The following is a 14,860-nucleotide window of genomic DNA, read 5'->3' as shown; positions in this document are numbered from 1 at the left end:
CCAGCTCCCTGATCAGGATTAAAAAGTTATAGCAAACCAGAGTATGGTGGTAAACAGGGTAGATTTTGAACCATTCTAAGACTAAAGTTTTAGAATATTTAGCCAGACATAAGGCAGACATTTGTTTACTTCAAGAAACTCATATAGATGATACAGTTTTACCATGTATGAATAAACAATGGGTTGATATTTCCTCTCCTGCAGTTAGTACATGGTGTTGCTTTCCTTTGTGCACAAAAGTGAAATATTCAAATACTATCCAAATACTCAGATACAGAAGGTTATTCTATTATAGCGAAAGTTAAAATTGATTTTAATATTTTTCATATAATTAATATCTATGGTCCAACAAATGATGATACTAAATTTTGGTCTCTTTTTACCTCTGAAGTGATAAAATTAGGTACTGTTCCACTTGTTGTTGGTGGCGACTTTAACATAATGTGTGATCCACTATTGGATAGATATTCTCAAACTAAATTTTGTTCTGCTAAGGCTTATTTTATTTTAAAATCTTTTTTTTAATCAACCAAATTGGTAGTTATTTGAAGTCTACATCACCCGAAATAGAAACTTTACTTTTTTCTCTAACCCTCACAACCCTTAATCTCATATTGATTATTTGTTAATTTCCTGTCCATTCATTTATTCATTTTCAGATCCTACAAATAACAATATCGATATCTCTGACCATGCACTTATTTCGGGTGTTGTGCATCTTAGCGCATCTCAATAATCCCATTTTCGCTGGCATATGATTATGAATATTGCTCTTAAAGTTAATAATAAATTTAAAATAGTTTATTTATTATCTATGATACCGACCCAACGTCCAATAAATTCCATAAATCTAATATTTACATTTGTTTGGAATAATAAAACATCTAGTATAAGCTACAAAAAGTAGAAAATTGCTCAATGTAGTGGCGTTTTTGGTTAGCCAGATTTTCTTTTAACTAACATAATACATTTATTTTAAAACAGAGGTGCCGATTCCAATCCGGGTCGGAAAGCACTCCGACCGAGTCGGATCTGGAGTGTTTTCCAACCGAGCCGGACCCCTACAGTCCGACCGAGCGAGTACAATGCTCATGTATGCTGTCGGACTCGGTTCGGTCGGACTCCCATAGAAGTCAAAGGGAGCCAGTTGTACGACGCGTACATGCGCTCCCATTGACTGAATGGGTACTTCTCAAACAAGTGTGCCCCCTACAGTGGGTACGCATCGATGCCATCTGTGCCGTACATGCCTGTGTGGGGGAGACCCAGGAGTCTCCCCCTGTGTGCGAGTCGTACGGCTGCGGGTGTTGGAGGGTCCGACGCAGACCCCTGAAGTCCTACTCCGGGAGCTTTTGCGTGCCGGACACTCCGACTCGGTCGAGCTGTCCGATTCGAGCATCGTACTCGTTTGCTCGAGAATCGTCTCCATTGCGCGCATCTCTTTGCGTGCGACCGAGTCGGACGGATCGGGTCAGAGCCGGGAACGAGTCGGTCGGAGAATTTGCGCATCTTCGCATCGTACTTCGTTGTCCGGACCCATGTAAGGATCAGTCAGAAAAGACGCATCGAAATCGGATCCGCTACAGCCAAACCCGATTCGGTGCCATTCCGACCGAGATCGGAATCGGCCCTTCTGTGTCTTTTGGTTCACCATTACAGAGTTTAATAACACACCCTCATTGCTTCTCATTGCAAAAAGTTTGATATCACCATTTCTTTAATTACTTTGCTTAATATGTCTGCTTCTAATTCTTTATTTTGAAGATCTGCAATATTGACATCTACAAAATTAATATTACAGGAGGATTTAGATTCTCTCTTTCAAACACCTTTTTCTCACACCTTAAATATAACCTTATTGTTCAGTTCTATTATAAAGCTTAAACGAGGTATCAAACAATTTTGGCAATCTTGGATGAATGTGGGAATCTTTTACTTAAAAGAGAGATATCATAATAACACTTTTTATCTTTTGAAGAGCTGCAACAAAAGTTTCTACTGCTCCTTTCTGATATTCCTAAGTACTAATTCTTATGTAATTCTATCCTTGATTCATTTCCATTTTCCAATTGAAAATGGATCTGAGTTAGAAACGTATATTCAAGCAATAGCTTTTTCATCTCATGCTGTTTCAATGTATTAGAAAAGATGTAATAATTTCAACAAGAATAACATTCATTTTACCTCTTCTTTTTGGAATAATGAGCTCAATCAATCTTTTTCTCAAGACATATGGAGGAAAATATGGATGAATAGCGTCTTGGGATGGTTGCCAGTGTCCTTATATCAAACTAATGCTTTCATATTATTTAATTGTTTATGGACGCCATTAAAAATGTTTAAGGCAAAACTACTACATTCTCCTAATTGCTGACACTGTAATTTGGCTCCAGGTTCACTAAAACATTTGCTTTTCAAATAAAATAATTTCATTAAGTTTTGGAATGAGGTTTGGGATGTTATTATAAAAAATATTCATTTATCAGATAAACCTCCATATAATATGTTGATTTGTAAATCGTTAATGCTCTCAACTAAGCTGCCAGATTCAAATAACAAGCTCTTTAACTTCTTAATATCTGTTGCTCTAAAATCAATTACTACCAATTGGAATGACACTTCATTATTATCACTATAAGCATGGTGGTAATGGATAATATATTTCCAGAAAGGGACCTGATTTGACAATGTAGGGTGTTGTTCATAATACATCTACTTACCAATTGTTTTGGAAACCAATTGATAATTATATAGCATTATGGTATGAATTGTTTTATATGATATATTAAGCATAGTTTGTTAGATTTTAATATGTGGCTCTGTTACGTTATACTTGTTACCAATAGTTAACGATTCCCCCCGCTTGAGGATCTTTTTGTTTTTACCGTGGTTTTGTAAGCACTCACCTTCGCCCGGCTGGGCTCTGTGCTAACGTGCATGCCCTTGTTGTTTTGGAGTGACTCTTTACCCCCATACATCACCGCGACACCCTGGTGGGACTCGGAGTCCCAGGGTGCATCACAGCACCCTCATTGACAGCAGCTGCTGCTTGGGGAGGAGTGAGCATCGCGCTATAAAGCGCTGCCTCGACCCCTTGGTGCAGGATGTGCGCGGGCCACGCCCGGACAAAGCCCGGGCCAAGGGCGGGCCCATCTGAGCCTGTCAGAGACAGTAAGAGGCTGGGCTGGGCCATTTCCCTAAAAACTTGATTTTGAGACTGTTAAAGGACTGCTCATTTTCTTTCAGTATATAATCCTCTGGGGTAGGCATTGTTTAATTATGAGCAAGCGTAAAGATTGAGGTGTTGTAGGGAATTTAGACGCTTTCCTTCTGAGGGCAGAATCAGCCATCATAAACAAAATTAAACTAACTGCACGAAGATTGTCTCAAGAAGCCCGTTCCCTCACAGAGCAGACTCTCTCTGACGCCTGTACTCATGAATCAAGGGAGGGCGCCTAGTAATGAGCCGTCCCCCATATTGACTGGCACTTCAATACAAGTTGTAATTGACCAATCAATAGATATAGTTTCTCCCCTTCCCCCCGACACTGAAGATGTCCCTGGTGGGTCTAAAATCCTCACTAGAGAGCAAAAGGCCAATTGTAGGTCAGATATTATTGTAGAACTCCCATAAAAAAAAGAAAAGCAAAAACATTCAAAAACAGAGTAAACCGGCTCAGAATATAAACAGGAGAAGAGGGAAAACTGTCACTGATCCGGAGAAGGGCCCACTGATACCTATAAAACAGAATGAGACTGCTAAGCCTACTGATGGTATATTAGATGGAAATTTTTGGGGAAAGCTCGAGTTAATGATAACAACTCTTTTGGAACCCATTATGTTGAAGGTAACCAATATTGAAACTAGATTAGCCAACGTGGAAGAGTTGGCGACCAGTCGACACCTTGCTATATCGGCACACGGTCTAAAACTAAGAGAATACCCTTCATCTGGCAAGGGAGCAGGTATGGCCTCCGGACCATCTCTGAGCTCCAGTTTAAATAAACAACTACATAGCAGGACCAAACAAAGATCAAGTGTGTATTGGTCAACATCCCCCTTGAGATGCTTTCAACGTTATAGCCCCTAATAATCCCCCTGGCTTAGTAAGGGAAGCAGAGACCACTAGAGAGACTACTAGGATGAATTGTGAAAATAGAGTTGTAGAGAAGGGGAAACACTCCCTAAAACATCTAGACACACCACATAATTCACTACAAAACTTAAATCTACCCCCAGAAGCAACTCCGTATACGGTGGTTCTGGCAACATCCCCCCTTGCTCACATAATGAATTTGAGCACTGGTCTACTCTAAAGAATAAGTCTCTACATTTTCTAACTACAAAGACCGGTTTGAATAATCCCCTTTTCTCAGATTTTAAAACGGTACGAAGGATTGGATGGGTGGGTCCTTCGCCTAAATCATTGCATGGAGATTGTATTGTCTTAACCTTTAGGTCACCTTTATTAGTGCACACAATCCTGGAAAGGGTTAATAACGGACCTGTTAACCCCAATGCTATAAATATATTACCTCTGGGATATTTCTACCAACCATGTAATTTTTAACAACAACAAGCCTTTATGCCTGAGGGAGATAATTATAGGGGAATAAGGCAGTTCAGATACCCCATCCCAACATATAACCGCTTTGACGCTTTGAACTCCCTGGAAGACATTGATTGACTGGACCCTGGGAACTTTCGTGCATCTTCCAGACATGAAAACAGGAGTGAAATAGGCTCATTTGCGAGGGATAATGTTAATCGCCCCCTTAAACTTGTAGTTGAAAATACCAGAGATGAGGCTCGAGGACTTATGAGCTTGAAGATGGAGATTCAGGTTGATTCTCGGGGCTTTTCAAATGTCTCTCTTTTAAATATAGGTCTAACTAATGACTCCTGCAAAAGCAGAGGAGACGAGGTACGAGGGACTTTGGCCCCTGAATATGAGGCTTTGATCGGCCCTGTCAATATTTACAATTTCTCTTCTCCATCTAGTTATTCGCAAAAGGAACCAGAGGGCATGTTAACTCATCTCAAAAATTGTATTCATGATGGCAAATCCCCCTGTTGTAATATTGCTTCATGGAATATTGCTGGAACTTGTTCTAAACTAAGTAATCAACTGTGGTGGGACTTTATTACCCAGTTTGAGATGTTGTGCCTCCAGGAAATTTGGACTAAGGAGGTGATACATTTCAATGGGTAAAGGACTTACCACACCCCAGCAGTTGAAGTTCAGAGCGGTAGGGCTAAGGGTGGTCTGTGCACCTACATATCGAGCAGCCTGAACAAGTCACGATGCTCGCCAATGATGATTACCACCATCTAATCAAAATGGATGTGGACTCAACATGCTCTATAGCACTGGTTAACTTTTATAATATTATTCCGCCAGGGAAAGTTGGAACTGCCATAACAAATATCTCGCAATCGCTGAAATTAGCCAGTAGAGGCAAGTTAAAAGATATTATGTTAATATTGGCAGAGGACTTTAATTGTACGCCATGTCCTAATGCTGGGAATAATTTATGTGGAGCCTTAAGAGAAGACGGAGTATGCTCATCACACTTTAGGCATACTACCTTAGGGGAGCTGTTTAACAAACTCATTTTGAGTCATGATCTGGGATTTGCAAATGAGCCATGTCTATCTCCTGCCCCTCTGTCACGGACATTTAACGGAAGGGGACTTTCCTCTACGATCAACTATGTACTTATATCAAGTAACCATGCACGTAGTCTCCGTTCTTTCAATGTCTCTGGAAATCCACTTAGTGATCATTTTCGTCTTTGCTTAACTATTCTATTGCCCTCTAGCAAAATGTTTAGATCTCATAACAACAATGACCAGCTGCTAGAAACCATAGCTATTGGGAGTACTAATGGATACTCCCTTGGTTGGGCCTTGGTAGATCAAGCAAAACTGATTAATACTGTGATAAAGAAATGTAAATCTGACATAGAGTTCTGTATGAGTGAAGAAGCCGCCCCTGAAAAGATTTTAGCTTCATTTCTGGGTATAACCACTGAAATAAGTGAGTCCCTTATCAGACGGAAAAAGAACAATGGTCCACAACATGGGTGGTTTGATTCACAATGCACCCAAGCACATTCTCAGCTAAAGAAAGAGTTGAAGAAAATTCCTAGAAACTTCCCTGCCAAAAGGATAGCCAGAGGGGCATATAAACAAGCACTAAGGGATAGAAAGGCCACAATGAAGGAGGCTTGGGAGGTCTTATATCTGGCCTCAGTAACTAAAGAAAGTGTGGCATTCTGGAGGGCAATCAGGGCCCCCTTTTTAACTAGTGAGGTGGGCCCATCAATTGAGATAGCCATAACCGAGGATTAGTGGATAAACCACTTTCTATGGCTGATGATCATCCTCGGGAGATTCCTGGTATAAATTGTGCTTTGCAGCACAAGGATCTAGGGTTTACCTTAGAGGAGGTGAAGCGGGCCCTTCACGCTAGTCAGGGTGACAAGGCTCCAGGCCCAGACGGGGTCCCTGTTAATATATTTAACTCAAATGTTTCCATGTGGGGTCCCTTTTGGTACAGCTGCTTAAAGCCAGCTGTAGCACCAATGTTTTACCTACCTGGGTAGTATCCACTATCGTGCCCATTTTTAAAAAGGGCGACAGGCAGGACCAAGGGTGCTACAGACCTATTTCCCTACTGGATGCTATAACGAAGGTGGTAGGCAGAGTCCTTCTTGAGCGCCTTCAGGATTGGGCTGAAGAAAACTTGGTCTTTTCACACCTGCAATATGGCTTTCTGGCTGGGCTGGGGACTACAGAGCAGGGCCTAAATCTTTCTCTTCTGGTGGGGAAATACACAAGGGCTAAGAAAGGGAACATGTTTGTAGCATTTTTGGACCTCACAGCCGCTTTTGACTGTGTGGTCCATAGTAAACTATGGTCAATTTTAGAAGCTATGGGGGTTGAATCAAATATTATTTATTTTCTTAAACATTTTTATTATGATGCCAAGGCTCGTGTGTGCTATGGTTTGAGGGGATAATGCTCAGAAGCCTTTTCGATTAGGAGCGGAGTCAGACAGGGCTGTGTCCTGGCCCCGTTCCTTTTCAACCTGTATATAAATGGACTGGGGGAGGCCCTTCTTAAGGATAACCAGGACTTTCCTCTAGTAGCTGGTTGTCCAATTCCATCCCTCCTGTACGCGAACGACGCGGTACTGATGTCTCGTACCCAAGTAGGCCTTCAGCGTGTCTTGGATAGTTTCTCCCTCTTTATGAAAGATCTAGGCCTAAGAATAAACTCATCCAAAACTTTTATTATGCGCTGTGGTAATGGCATCAAGAAGCATAAGGATATGTTTGTGGTAGGGCAAAAGATTGGGGTTGCAAAGAAATTCTCATATTTGGGCATTCTTTTTGCCTATAACGATACCTGGGTTCAAGCAGTTTTAGCTAAAAAACTGGTACTTCTACGTACTACATCTGCCTTAACTGCTTTTGCCAGAAAATTGGGAAAAAGACCCCCTGTGGAGCTTTTAAAAATTTACAAAGCAAAGTGTGTTTCAGCAGCAGTCTACGGGAGCGGGGTTTGGGGCTTTGCTGATCTGCTCCCAATTCAGAGAGTTGAAAATTCTTTCCTAAGATATATTTTATGCTTACCAAAAGGTTCTTCTGCATGTGTTTGCCACGCAGAGTTAGGGCTTATATTCATCTCTGATTTAATTAGGCTTGAACCTGTGCTTTTATGGCACAGACTGTGGTCTAAAGATGAGGCCAAATGGAACAGAGAAATTCTTTTAGATATTTTGAACCTGAAAGGAGCAATGTGGATACCATGGCTAAGATATGTGTGTAATGTTCTAAAAGATCTTGGCCATCCTGAGTTTTTTACCGACCCTAGCACCATTAAGATTATAACAAGGAAGAAATTAAGAAACGAGGGTCTGCTGCTGCTAGACTCTAATAGAATGTCGTCTGACATTTTAAAACCCACAGTTATGCACAACCAGATGGTTTTAACTACTTTTAAAATTCAATTTTACTTAACTTTTGTACAAAGCGCCTATGATAGATTTTTATTGACCCATTTTAGGCTTGGAGTCTTTCATCGACTAGTCACTTTTCCTACAACGAACGACTGGTCTCAAAACCTCCAAGCCTGCCTGTGTGATATTTCTTTCCCACAGTCCATGATTCTTGTTACCCTCTTCTGCAAATTTGACACTGCTGCAAGGGCCCTGGTTTTATTACCTATTCTTAAACAGTTTAGGCTACGCCAATGCCGACCAGCCTTACTGGTTTTACAATTCTTAGACAATGAGCATAGGGTTTTTAGGGTATCGATTTTTCTGAAAAAAGTTTTGTCCCACAGGAAACAATTGTCTATTATTTGATTTATTATGTCAAGAGCTTTCTTTAGTTTAATACTGTTTTAATTTCTTAGGACTGGAGCCTAAGGTAGCTCACGTGTGAATTTTTTATTGTATGAATAACAGTATTGTATTTCTAATGTGCTTTTTTGAGTGTCTGTTCAAACAATCGAATAAAGCTTTCTTGACTGACTGACTGATTCCCCTCTTCTATTATTTTTAAATGTTAGTTCCTATTATACTGCAATTCTGATTGTATAGGTACACATTTTATTTTAATGTAATATTGCAAATTTTATGTATTTCACCAGTGCTCTTTTTTATTTGGTCTATTGCCTTATTATAAACTCAATCAAATATTTTGAACAGAAACAATAGTGAGGGGTTATGGTTATGACAATTTTTTTATAATGTGATGTTTTGGAATATTTTTTCATTTCTTCTAATTGTATGAAACTAGTTGTGGAATGATGACTCTTAATTGTGGTATGGTGCTTCCTACATCTAATAGGGTACAAGAGCACTCTAATACACACATAGGTACAAACTTTAGCCTTCTGAAATGATATAATACTAAATATTATTTAATTTCTAACACAAATGTTTTTGCATTAATTAAAAGCGAACAGGTATATGTTACAAATCCCACAACAACAAATTCCCTCATCAGACTGCCAGTTTCTATCTGGTGAATGGGTTTAAGCATACTGCTTGTGAGTTTGCCTTTCAAACTCTCTCCTATAAGAAATGTCAGTGTAACTCTAGAAGAAACATGTCCTTTCAGAATGGGGTTCGATTTAGGTAAACACCAATGTTTATTAATAACACTCAGAGTACCACTCTGTTTATAAAACCTCAATAAGAAGCATGATGTATATAGTTCATGTGTTTTTCCTATCCAGAGGTTACTCTGCATTATCTTTCTTCCTGACAATTATAAAATTGTTGGGTGTATATTAGGCCTGGGCCGTGATTGTGGAGTTTTACTCCGTGGAACTCCGCTAAGTGCCAGAAAAACTCTGCTGTACCCTGAGGAGTTCCCCCAATAGCATAGTCTGTTAAGTTGCACTGCTTGCACTTATTTTTAGTGCCAGGAGTTTGTCTTGCACTGTTAAATCAGCACGAGTGGCACTGTGCGTTGCGCCAGAGGGTGCTGCTGCTTTCTGCCGCTCAAGTAGACAGTCTACTCGAGGAACAGCTTCCTCAATGCGAATGGCAGTTTTTTTAACACGAGCGATCGTAACCTGCCAAGACCAGCATCATTGAGAAATCTTGCCAGGAGTTTTAGTGCGTGAGTTTTTCTCGCAAGCACTTGCGAACTTACTGATGGTGAGCCGCTCAAGAAAAAAAACTCTGCTTCACGTCACCTTGCTGAGTTTTTCAGAACTCCACGAGGAGTGGACAAATCTCTGCATGTGGATTTGCATGTTTTTTACACCTGCACCACAAAAGATTAAGGATTGCTTACACAACATGCACCCCACCAAGTGTGATGGTGGAAATAAATTACTACTCAAATTGTCTCACAACTTGGTGGAGTGGGTTACAGAATCGATCAATGGTGGTTTGGGGGAAATTAGTGATAATTAGAGAGAAAGAGAAAGACACCCTGTTCATATAGCCACACCATTCGGCAGGGCACATCACTCAAGGAAAGAAGATGACACACTTCAAACAATTTGTTGCAGCCCACTGACTCTCACCTACCTCTGCCTAGAATGCGAGCGTATAAAATGTGTGGGTAATAATACACATCAGTTATTCAGAGTTACCCTGTCCTGTCCTGTTCTGCTCTGCCTGTCTGCCCTCACTGTGCTTGGGTCTGGAAGACCGGCACAGATGTACGGCAGGGTGATGGGAGACCCGGATGCCAGGGGTTCAGAACATAATGCAGCCTACTGCCGTAGTGTTTCCCTACCATCTTTACCACTTTAAAGTGGTGTTGTAAGACCCTGTTGCTAGATCCTGTTACCTCGGGGAAAAGTCAAACTGTAAAAACCTAAGACTCAGGTCTGCAGCAATGCTGTGGAGGCAGCAAATTTATTGACCCTACGGGGGTGGGAAGATAAGTGAAATTCCATCCATGTGACAGCTACTTCTTTTGTTTGCTCTCTTAAACGGCCTTCCTGGCATCCCTACCGGTTCTCAGTGTTTTTTATTGACTACCTCTGATGATCTGTGATCTTAGCCCTACATAACCTACTGGTGAAAGTTGGGTGGGCAGAGGCACCCCATTCATGAAAAGCTGCCATCCCAACTAAGGATTAGGGTTATACTGCACCATGGGCAAGCGCAAGGCAACGACAAAGGGAAAGACTCCTCTTCCATATAGGCCCACAAGGAGATAGATACAATACCTGAGAGAGCCATCAGGGCAGTCTCTACCGATATTGCTATGACTGAGCGAAGTCTGTCCATCGAGGCTGGGAGAAGTAACGGGGGCCACAGGAAGGCTCGGGGGATACCAGTCAGTAGTAGCATAGTGGGGGTAGGTGCTACGACTGAGAAGGACTGTCCAGTAAGAGATATCAGAGGGGTGAGTTCCCAGAGCTCTGCAGAAGTTGCAGACAAAGCTACATTGATAGATATTAGTCGATGCATAAATTCCTGCATTTATCTGGCTTCCCAGAGTCCAGACACTACCATTCCCTTCCCAGGACCTACTGCCAAACGCATTAGGCCAAATGCTAAGGTGCCCCAAACAGCCCAACAGCCAAAATTAAGAGCTACCAAGGGGAAGACTGGGCTGGTAGGGGACATTTTGAATCTTAATGAGATCTTTTGGAAATTTGTTGAAATTTTGCCGGATTGTCTTTCCCCAATCGAGTAAAGCCTGGCTGCCATGGAAGCCCAACTGGTTATATTTATTATTTCCCGAGTGCCCGCAAGTGAGCAGAGTGCACTCTGTATGAGTCAGCCTTAACACGTTTGCAGTTGCAGATACTGTGTGCTTGTTGTACCAGAGTCAGGTCTGGTGGCCACCCTACCACAAAAGTAGAAGATAACTTCCCACACCCAGCTATGAAGGAGAAATGACAAAGGTGAGAGGCCTGATGAGATAGTACAGGAGGGAGCGGCCACTATGAGAAAAAAGAGAGTCCAGGTTCTGTCACAGTCCACAACAGGAATACAGAGGAATATGGACAAGGTGTCTAGAATGAACGACAATGAGGAGACAGTGCCTAGCTCTTTGACATTAATTCTCCCACTGAGGCACGCCCATACGGGCTAGTTTTGATAGGATTCCCACCATTGAAATCCACCAAAACAGAGTTGGGGGTTCAGTCCCACACATAAAGTCACACACTGGCTAGGGGTGCATAAGGATTTTTCCCCAGCAGAGAGAAACGAGATTTAACTGTTCATATCGTTGGCTCGATTGACCTCATGCCAAAGACTATCTGAGGAGATTGCCTGGTAGTGAAGTTTTGTCATGCATCAACAGTGAGAAGGCTGCTAAGGCATTATGAGAGGTCATCAATTCACACAGGCATTTCTGCACTGCCCCAGAGGTATTTCTATAAGCCACCTGTACAATCATTATCTGTTTACCCTCCTAACTCTGGCAAGCAGTTAGGACAGTATATGCCAGGCAGCAATAGGTTTGCACCTCTTTCTGGCAAAATTATTTGACTGTGTGTATCTCGGCCCAGAATGAGTAAATGCCCTACAGCTGATAGGGAGGCCAAACCAGCTTTACTTAACTCTCACAAGGGTTTGGAGACCAGGGACCACGGTATTGGGAAGATCTACCCCTTGATTTTAAGAAGAAAGCCAGAAGGAACCAAATCTCTAATTAAGTGGTCACTGCTGGTGCCAGAGGACAAGGAACCCTGATCACTCATTTGCAGCCCTGTTTTGGAATATCACAGGAATTAAGATGAAGTTGGGAAATGCGGATTTTATGGGTTTTGTGTCAGAGCATTATCTAATTCTGTTACAAGAGACCTGTGCCATGAACAGGTTTTGCTCCCATTGTACACAAGCTATCCCAGCTACGTCAGGGAGGGAAAAGGGTGGCTAAGCAGTGCTTACCTCATTTAAATGTGATGCAATGAAGGTTAAATTAGTATGTTGTTCTCCCTAGTGTCAACTGCTTTTACTCTCAGGTCATTGTGGATTGTTTTAGTTGTTAATTTTTATCATAATATGTTTGATCAAAGGAATTCTGAAGTCGCTAATAATTTAAGTGAGGACAGTTTTAAGGTAACCATTTCTAGACAGTCATTATGTATTTTGTGGGCTTGTGATTTTAACTGTAAAATGTGGGTTTCGTTCCAATAATATTGTAGTCTCAACCGGGATTTTCAAATCTTGCCAAATAGCACCTGTGACCACAATCCCTTAGTGGCCTCCTTCTAACTACATTTGCGGACAGGGAACCTGATGTCAAATGACCCCCTTATCCAGTTTAGCCTGAATAAAGGTTTAAGGCTGAAAGGGGAACAGGTAAATTTCTCAGGATTTTGTGTATAAAATCGGAAGTGAGAATATTGCCCTCATGGAAAAGTGCCTCTTGCCATAGTTCAAGATTTTGAGACACTTTGTTGATCTATCTCATCAGCCTTATCCTTCAGATGCTCGGCTGAACCTGCCCTTCCTAAACATTGGTTCAATAGTGATTGTACAAAGGCCCATAAAGAGTTGAGAAGAGCCCTAAATTTTATCCACTGCAATAAAGAAATAGTCAGGGTATTGAGAAAGAAGTACAAGGCAGTGATAGCCCAGAGAAAGATGGATCTTAGGACAGAGGCCTGGGTGAGTTTGGTGGCTGCCAGGGACTTGAAGGACATGAATAAGTTCTGGGAAGTCATTAACTGCCAATGTTCTCAGATAGCTCTACACAAAAAATGGATTTCCTGATATCAGGAGACACCTGGGGGTCACACTATTCATGTATCTTTAACCCTTTAAACAGAGCCTGACATTTTGAGCAAAGGGAGGTTGCTGTGATTAAGGATAAGGAACAAGCTCTGAAGTTTAGTAATCAATTTCTGTTAAGAAGGTGGAGGCAGCAATAACTCAAGGCACCCTACGCAAAGCACCCAGCCAAGATGGGGTTCCCCTTGACTTGTTCAAGGATAACACCAACCACTGTGCGCTTCTTCTAACAAATATCTTTAGGGATTCTTTTATAGGTCCCTTACCTGCTTCATTGAAAGACACTACAGTGGTCCATATATTCCATCGAGGAGATGGGAATGACGCAGCCTGTAACAGGCTGATATCTTTAATAGATGCAACGGTAAAAGTCGTGGGCAGGGTCCTCTTGGCCCTGCTGGAAAAGTAGGCCTTTAAAAGTAATGTGCTTTCTAAAACACAATATGGTTTTAAGTGGGGAATGGGCACGAGAGAACAATGCTTGGATCTGTCACTGATTGTCAGTAAATACACTAGGTCCATGACATACTCTTTACATCTGGCCTTCATGGACTTGTCTAGTGTGTTTGATACTGTAAATCATGACAGATTGTAGCATATGATGGGAGATATGGGGATGGAGGAATCCCTTGATGTCCTGATGTGTAGGTTACATTGTAAAACTTTGGTTCAAATACACTACAGCAGTGACAGTGAGAGAACAGACTAAATCGTCTCAATGAAGGGACCTGTTAGTGCTGTATACTGGCCCCTTTTCTATTTCTCACTCATACAAATGAACTACAGGCCCATTTATTGAAAAAGAGTCTAAATTGCCGAAAAATTGTCCAAAACTTTGTCACAACATTACTTTATGCCGATGATGCTGTCCTTCTTGCAAGGACAGCTATGAGTCTTGAGAGATCCACAGATGCCTCTGTAGACTTTATGTCTTCTTTTGACATGAAACTGAACCATAATTATGGTGTGTGGCCCTAAGTTTATAAAGTTGACATCTTTTACTGTTCAGGACAACCGGATTGAGAAAGTTCAAAAATGTTCCTACCTAGGGATACTTTTTAACACCCAGTTATCATGGTATCCCTTGCTGACCCTTAGGGCACAGCAAATAGCCACAGAGACATTATTTCATTTTGCAACAAAATTGGGCCACAAGCCTATCAAACAAATGACCACACTCAAAAAAACTAAATGTCTCTCAATTGCTACTTATGGGGATGGTGTATGGGGTTTTAGCAATTGTGGGAAACTCCAATTAGTGGAAAATAATTTTATTACAAAGCTTTTAATGGACCCTAAGAACGCACAACATCCTTTTGCCACTCAGATCTGGGCCTTCGGTGAATTGTGGATTGTATTGGACTTGCCCTTTTATTATTATGGGGGAAAATCTGGCGTACAGTGGAGCTAGTTTTTTCAAGATCCATTATTATAGATTGTCTTTCAATGACTAATTCTGAGAGTTTGCCCTGGCTTGGTTATCAGAAACAAGCATTTAGCGAACTGGGTATAATATAGTTATTTAATGATCCTTGCAACATTCCTCCTTAAGCAACGCTTTTAATAAATTCCTTATAATCAGCAATTGAATCAGCGAAGTGCGTGAGCATGGCCAATGTTTGTTTTTC

The 14,860-nt window shown here is 41.4% G+C and overlaps 1 protein-coding gene across 2 annotated transcripts in view; it reads left to right on the top strand.

Annotated features, from left to right (window-relative positions):
- Positions 1–14,860, top strand: part of LOC146798082 (cytochrome P450 2G1-like) — a 909,417-nt gene that overhangs the window by 287,481 nt on the left and 607,076 nt on the right. The gene's annotated exons all lie outside the window — the stretch shown is intronic.

Source organism: Triturus cristatus, chromosome 9 (assembly GCF_964204655.1).
Source record: "Triturus cristatus chromosome 9, aTriCri1.1, whole genome shotgun sequence".
NCBI classification, from domain to species: Eukaryota; Metazoa; Chordata; class Amphibia; order Caudata; family Salamandridae; genus Triturus; species Triturus cristatus.
Note: the sequence above shows the minus strand (reverse complement) of the source record. Positions and strands in the feature narration are given on the sequence as shown.